We start from the raw sequence: 8,538 nt of genomic DNA, 5'->3' as shown, positions 1-8,538 counted from the left end.
TATTCATGGCTTTACAATGCAGGATTGATCACAAGTCATAGAGCCAGGCATTATAAAATATAATTAAATTTAAATTACATGATAAAAATCACTATGAACTCAACATATGTTTAACATCAGATTAGAACCTGCTGACAAAATAATATTCAAACAGGAAGAAAAGTCAATAGTAATGATTCAAGCTTGAAGGAATAAAAGAATGGAAAAGAGCAGAGCAGTGGTCCCCAACCTTTTGGCATCAGAGACCAGTTTCATGGAAGACAATTTTCCCATAGGGTGGGGACAGTTTCGAGATAGTTCAAATGCATAACATTTATTGTGCACTTTATTTCTATTATTATTGTATTGTAATGTAATGAAATATTATACAACTCACCATTGAAAAAGAGGCACAGATGGAAGTGATAAATAAGATACTAGGCGGGCCACCATGGATCGGACAGGCGGTGGAGCAGCTGCTCACTACCTGCTGTGTGGCCCACTTCCTAACGGGTCATGGACCGGTACCTGTCTGTAGTCCAGGGGTTGGGAATCTCTGGAAGAGAGAATGGATAGTCAGAGATATATAGTGAATTCAGAAACACTTTATATTTTACAAAAGTTCAAGACGGAGACATAGAAAGTGCCTATGCAATATCTGTTTTATTAGAAAACGTTCATAACTGCACAAACATAAACTAAAAACTTAAGAATCCAAAATATGTGAAATAAGCTGCAAACAAAATTGCTTTCATCTGCATTACTTTAAATCTATAATTTAAAAAAAAAAATCTTAAGAGCAAGCTATGTTTTCTGAAGTTTGGCCCCCTTCCCTGCCTTGGGGAGGTGAACCTACTCTTTTCTCTCTCTCTTTCTTTCTTTCGAGTTGGAGTCTCATCTCACTCTATTACCCAAGCTGGAATGCAGTGGCATACTCACAGCCACCATAGCCTCAACCTACTGGGCTCAGACAATCCTTCTGTCTCAGCCTTCCAAGTAGCTGAAACGTGCCACCATGCCCCACCAATTTTTTGATTTATTGTAGAGATGAGGCTTTGCCAAGTTGCCCAGGCTGGTCTCGAGCCCCTGGGCTCTGGTAATCCTCTCACCTTGGCCTCCCAAAATGCTGGGATTACAGGCTGAACCACCGAGCCCAGCCTCTAAATTACTTTCTAAATAAACTATACTTTCTAATCTAAAAAGAAAAATTTTAAGAGCAGTCACAGAATGAAAACTGATTATCTGCAAAGGAGCAAAAATTAAGCAGACAAGTAAATTTTCAAAAGGAAAATAATGGGGGAACTAGAGGGTGAAACTGGCAGGGCAGAAGGATGGATGGTGATAGACTAGGTAACAAGACTTTTCTCCATAGCATCCTGGAGCAGTCTGAATGCCAGAATGGACAGCCGCTTTGCTACAATGTTTGTAATACTTGTGGGCTCAGCCTCATTTCCACTATCCATCTGGCAGCCTCAACTGGCACAGATTTCTGGTAAGAATATCGAAGTCCAGTTTAAGAAAATTCCATTGATTTCAACAAAAACATCTGGGAAGATGACTTACAATGATGCACCTTTTCGATATAATGGCACAATGGGATTGTAGAGACAGTGTATTACCATATCCAAAAACACACACTGGTATATTGCCTACCAGAAAGGACAGAGTCATTTGATGTGGTTGCAAACTGCATGAGTTTCACATTAACTGAACAGTTCATGGAGAAATGTGTTGGTCCCAGAAACCACAATAGTGAAATTGATCTACTTCCGACCTATCCTTGGCATTGCCAGTTTCCTTTAACCTTTTGTGAGTTTAGGTTTGATGTGCTTTGGGGCTCAGTAAGTTGTGCTGCTGGAATCGAACTACTCCACCAAAAATTGGAACTCCCTGAGAAAATGTCCAGTGAATTTGGATGGTCCTTCTGCCTGGCTTGTGCCTCTGCTCCCTTGCAGTTCGTGCCTTCTGTTCTCTGCATCTGGGCTGCGCATACCAATCAGAAGGAGTGTACCCTAATGAAGGCGTATTGCGTGGGTGAGCAGGAAGGTGCCTGCTTTAACATGGCGCGTTTAATCATTTTTCAATATTGTTATTTTCCCTTTCCACCCTCTCAATTATTTTTAATTTATTTTTTTATTTTTTGTAGATATACTGTTTAATTTTGAAAATCTGTTTTATTTATGCACATGCACACTACTAAATTCACCTTTGATGCCACTAAAATTTATGTGGTTTACTCTGATTCCATCTTCCAAACCAACTAATCTAGTTTGAGAGTCCATACAGAAAGAAATGGATAAAGACTTGGCATGGATTTATGAAAGAAAATTGACACTAGGAAATTGACACCCAACAATTTCTGCTAATATCTGTTAGACTTTTCAGTAAAAGTAAAGTAACTGTGTCTGTTCAACTAAAAACTCTTTAGTTTCTATAGGAAACCTCTTTTCACTGTCAAAACTTCATGTTCACTTTGCTGCTGTAGATAGACAGTCAGCCAGTGATGTAAGCACCGTTTTCAAAGATTTAAGCTCTATAAAATTGGGAAATAACTAAGATCCTTTTCCCTAACATTTGGTATGTAGCTTCATCTGAGGTGAAATATGGTAGCTGTTTATAACTACACTGTTTCTGTCTATAGGAAGTGAAGAATACAGTGTTTATTTGAAATTTTAACTTTGTAACTGCAAGAGTTCTACTTCAACCAGACAAGAGGACTAGTCTTATTTTATTATTTTACCCTTAAAAGAAAAACTCTCCTTAATAGAATTTTCAGTACCACCAAATCATTTTGAATTTTTACCTCTTCCCCTTTAAATAACATGTTTATTAAAAGCATGTTTTTTAACATTATAGAAGGATTGCAGAATAACATTTGCCAACTGCTATGTGCTTATTTCAGTCAAGCACCATCAAGAAGGCTCTACTATAAGAGCTGGGAAACCTACCACAAGATTTAAAGTTTTGTCTGTCCATTAACCTCCAACTATGATCTTTATTTCTTATGGTAAAATCATGTACCTTCCCTTGCCCAAATCAATTCCTAGTGTGTGTCAACATTATTTAATGCCTTCTAGTTCAGTCATTTTTAATATGTATGTCTATAAACATTGAACTTTAAAAAAATTATTTATTTATTCCATTACTGTAGCAATTGACAAATTTAAAAAAAGTAACTTAGTAATTTCTTACCATATTGTAAATTTGTCTTTTTAAAAAGTAAAATTAAAAATGAGAAAAGTCTCAAAGAATAAAAAAGGAGAAAAATGGAAACCAGAAGGGGCAATTAATTAATATACTTAAAGGGAGGAAGCAATGACTATTATGAGATCAAATCTTCCTTTGAAAATGTTAGGTTAACATTTTATTTGACACACAAAACCAGAAAATTTATTATCAGCTTATGCATGCTAAAGAAAATACTAATTTATCTTAAAACTGAAGTAAAACAGCACCCCACAGAAGCATAGGCTTGCAAGAAATGAAACTGATGAAAAGCGGGGGAGGGAACAGGTGACTCTAAATAAATCTGTATTGCTTAAAAAATAAAAAACAGACGCTTGTAAAGTATAAAGCATCCACAACTGTGAAGATGCAGAATTTTGCCTTACTCGTAAGCGAAGGATTTAGCCTAGCACAGTTACATGGATGCTGACAGAGCACAGGAAACCCCCAGATCAGACCCAAAGGACTGTGTTACCTTGCACAATGAGGAGTGTGCACGTGGGCGTGAGGTGGTTATTTCCCCCTGCGCAGTCCCCACAGAGGTGACATGCTGGGTCCACACAGTGTCTGCACAGTCCATGTGGACTATGACAATGAGGGTGAGGGGGCACCATGAGAGGAGGGAGTACATACTTTTTTTATCATGGACAGGACCCCTGATCTTTGCTGTTAGAGGCACCACTGTCTCTAACTTTTAAGACTGTCCAGAGTTAGACACTGTCTTTATCATCTGTGTAGTTCTTCACACAGACTTTTTGAAAAAGTACCGCAGAACCAAAGGAACTCCATGTCCCTGCTTGTAAAACATGAAGAAATGCAAAAGATCATGGAGAATTGTCTTCCAACACAAAATATCTGTGAAAATAAAATGCATGACAAAAATAGCACATAGGTCAAGAAACAGTAAGTTGTGTTAAAGTGCACAAAATTCTTTGCATTGCTCAGGAAAATACAAGATTACTGATTCATATTATAATTTTATGAGTCATGAATGAGTAATAGAATGAATGAAACAGAAAAAATAGTAAAGAGATACAGTGAAAAGGGGGGAAAAGATAAATATTCACCAATATAAAAGAAGATAATCATAAGAAAGGAAATGCAGTTTAGGTGGAACAAGTTAAAATATAATAAGATGGCAAACTTAAATGCAAATATTATGATGAATGATTATATTAAAAGTAAATGAACTAAATGGTCTTAGGTAAAGAAAAATATTGACAGAGTGGTTTCAAATAATCACATTATACTTACAGGAATCACTCAAAGTACGATAGTACACAACGGTTAAAAGTAAAAATTAATCTGGCAAAAGCCTAACATCCAGGATCTACAAGGAACTCAAATGAGTTGAAAGGAAAAAAAAAAACCCCAAATAATTCTATTAAAAAGTAGGCAAATATGGAACCAATCATGCTACCCATCAAAAATAGACTGGATTAAAAAATGTGGTACATATACATGATGGAATATTACAAAGGACAAAATTATGAACTTCGCAGCAACTTGGATGGATTTAGAGTCTGTAATACTCAGTGATCTATCACAGAAACAAAGAACTGAGTACCATATGTTCTCACCCATAAGCAGACCCTGAGTAATTATCATAATACTGTAAGAAAGGGATTGGCAGTAGTGGGAAACTGCCAGGAGAGGGCGGGGTGGGGAGGGGCACTTCATCAATAAGAGTACCTGATCTCAAGCAAGGTGATGTGGGGACCAAAGTGAGGTCTAAACTTTGCCTGTACAATGACCATTTGTATTCTTAACCCTGAATTGTAACTCACATCTTTAAAATAAAAAAAATTTTTTAAGTGGGCAAAGGACACGAAGAGACACTTCTCAAAAGAAGATATACAAAGCCACCGAGCCCGACCAAATAAAATTTAAAAAGTAAAAAATTAGCCTGGTTCGGTGGCTCAGCCTGTAATCCCACGCTTTGGGAGGCTGAGGTGAGTGGATTGCCTGAGCCCGCGGGTTCGAGACCCGCATGGGCAACTTGGCGAGACCTCATCTCTACAATTAATAAAAAAATTAGCCGGGCGTGGTAGCGCGCGCCTGTAGTTCCAGCTACTCAGAAGGCTGAGGCGGAAGGATCATGAAGCCCAGCAGGTCGAGGCTGCAGTGGCTAGGAGCGGCCACTGCACTCCAGTCTGGGCGACAGAGTGAGACTTCAACTCAAAAAAAAAAAAAAAAGTAAAAAATTAAAACATATGCATCGCATAACCGCTAAACTAAGATAAAGAAATACTTTATTTGACAAAAGTTTTATCAGCTAGGAAGTCTTAAATCTAATAACATAGTATAAAAATGAGATAAATATACAGAGAAAAACAATGGAAGATATAGAAATACACAAAGACATAACCACAGTGGAAAATTTTAGCCTACATCTCTCAATAATTGGTGGAAAAAAGACACACATATTGATATGGATATAGATGAGTCTAACAACACAAAAGTAGTCATATGTGAACATATATTTTATATGTATATTACATCCCAAAATCTTAGGACATATATTTTCCATATACATACAGAATATTTACACAAATTTGCCATAATGGGAAGCATAAAGTAATTCTCAACAGTTTTCAAAAGAATTAAGCTCATCTGAAATATGTTCCCTGGCCAGAACACAAGGTAAATATAAATAAAATATAAAAAGGTCAGTAAAACATCATCTTATATTTGTATTTAAGAAAAAAAATTAACGCCGATCTCAGTGGCTCAGCCTGTAATCCCGCGCCTTTGGGAAGCTGAGATGAGTGGATTGCCTGAGCCTGAGGGTTCGAGACCCGCCTGGTCAGTGAGACCTCATCTCTACAAAAATAAAAAAATCAGCTGGGTGTGGTAGCGCGCGCCTGTAGTTCCAGCTTCTTGGAAGGCTGAGGTGGAAGGATCGTCGGTGTCCAGCAGGTCGAGGCTGTGGTGGCCGGGAGTGGCCACTGTACTCCAGTCTGGGTGACAGAGTGAGACTCCAACTCAAAAAAAAAAAAAAAAAAGAAACACAACTAAAAGTAGCTCATGGTTTGAAGAGAAATTAGAAAATAATATAAAATTAATTACAATAAAATACAAGAATGTGGGGGCTATGCTAAAAAGGTACTAGGGAAATATTTGCAGAATTAAAGGTTTAATTTAGAAAAGAAAGCCTAGAAAATCAGCGATACAGACATTAACCACTATTGAACATCAAGACAGTAAAATAAAATAAATACTATAGATATTAGTTGAAATTAATGATTGAGAAACAAATATACGTGAGACATTCAACAAAGTCAAAAGTTGGTTCAATGTCACATGGCTTCCCAGCCTTGGACTAGAGGTTCAATGTCACATGGCTTCCCAGCCTTGGTCTAGAGGTTGGTAGCTTCTGCTCTTGCAGTCATGGAGGTTGCCCATGGACAGAAGCTAGTTTAGCTTCATGGTACCTGCAAGGTCACCTGGCTACAGGCACACTCTCCCAGGTGGCTATCCCTAGACATGACACTGGGCAGCTAGTACTAACTGTCAGGTGTAGAGTTGAAGCTATCCCAGACCACAGTCTAGGCCAGCCATTAGGTGACTGCAGCTGAATGAAAAAACAATGAACTCACAGAAGAGCCACCTGACTGAGCCTAACTCTTATCGCTGACCCAGAAAGTTGTGAGCAAATAAGATAGGTGTTTTTTAAACCACTAAGTTTTGGAGTGGCTTATTTCTCAGTGATGGATAACTGATACAATTATACATGCTAAAAAGGACTGACAGGCAATATATAAAAAGATATGAGGCCAGTGGGGCAGTGGCTCAACCTTGCAATCCCAGCATTTTGGGAGGCCGAGGAGAGAGGATTGCCTAAGTCAAGTGGTTCTAGACCACTTGGTGAGACCTCATCTACAATACATCAAAAATTAGCAAGGTGTAGTGGCACATGCCTGTAGTTCCAGCTACTTGAAAGGCTAAGGTAGAAGGATCACCTGAGCCCATTAGGTCAAAGCTGCAGTGGCTGTGAGCGTGCCTGGGTAACAGAGTGAGACTGACTAAAAAAAAAAACAAACAAAAAGATATGGATAATTTTATCATCTAAATTTCATTTGTCATTACAAACTTTTCAATGGAACAACAATAACTGAAGGACATTATGGGTGCATCAGTAATTTATGTAAAATACTTAATTAATAAAACCAATGTTAGACCAGGCACGGTAGCTCAAACCTGTAATCCCAGCACTTTGGGAGGCTGAGGTGAGGGGGTTACCTGAGCTCATGAGTTCGAGATCAGCTTGAACAACTTGGCGAGACCTCATCTCTACAATAAATCAAAAAATAAGTGTGAGCTTGTAGTTCCAGCTGCTTGGAAGGCTGAGGTGGAAGGATCACCTGAGCCAAGCAGGTCGAGGCTATAGTGACCATGAGCATGCCACTGTACTCTAGCCTGGGCCACAAAGTGAGACTCCAACTCAATAAATAAATAAATAAATAAATAAATAAATAAATAAATAAATAAATAACCAGTGTGAAATTTTGGACAATAGAAAAAGAAGGGAAACGTCTCAATATCATTAGACCAGCAAAACATTAATAGCAAAATCTTACAAAGAATGAATTTTACAGAAAATACTATTTCTAATCATAAATACAAAAATATTAAGCACAATATTAGCAAAATGAACCAGGCAATTTATAATGTGCTAAGTCATTATGATGAATTTATTTTGAATTCCTAGAGTGCATGTTTGGCTTAAAGCCCGAAATCCCTTCATAAACCTGGAAAATTAACATATTAAGGTAGAACATTCTTATGATAATTTGATCAGATGTAAAAATAGCATCTGAGAATCGTAAACATCTGCTCATGATTTAAAAGCAAAGCAAAAACACCCTTTTTAGTAAATATGGTAGGTAGTTTGTTTTCACAGTATCAAATGTTCATACTTCCCTGAATCCCCACCCTTTGGTGATGCCCTTCCGTGATAACCCAAGACTTGGTCTTGTGAACTGTTTAAGTCAATGGGTACATATAAAAACCTGCTGCAACCAGAAGCCTAAAATTCACTTTAAAAATACTTTCTCACATTTCTACACTTGTCATGGAGCCATGTATGGGCTAGCTTGTTGGCGGTAATAACGTGGAATAGGGAAGAGGCCTGCATTATCCCAGCCCAGGCCATGCAGGACCAGCCCATCCCTACCCAACACTGCATGCTGCTTACAAAGATGGCATTCACAAGTAAAATGAAACTTAACACAGTTCACAAAAAATGCACAGTCTACCCACTTGTGAAAATTTGCACATGGCCATAGCTGTCGGTCATTAACTTTTGGGGTGACTTGTCACTCAAATAGCTAA

The 8,538-nt window shown here is 37.9% G+C and overlaps 1 pseudogene; it reads left to right on the top strand.

Moving 5' to 3' along the window:
* The first annotated feature begins 1,310 nt into the window (after positions 1 to 1,310).
* Positions 1,311 to 2,013, top strand: LOC103257366 (annotated as a pseudogene).
* The last annotated feature ends 6,525 nt before the right edge of the window (positions 2,014 to 8,538 follow it).

This window comes from Carlito syrichta, unplaced genomic scaffold, assembly GCF_000164805.1.
Source record: "Carlito syrichta isolate Samal-C Ts95f unplaced genomic scaffold, Tarsius_syrichta-2.0.1 Scaffold301656, whole genome shotgun sequence".
NCBI classification, from domain to species: Eukaryota; Metazoa; Chordata; class Mammalia; order Primates; family Tarsiidae; genus Carlito; species Carlito syrichta.
This window is presented reverse-complemented; position numbering and strand designations above follow the sequence as displayed.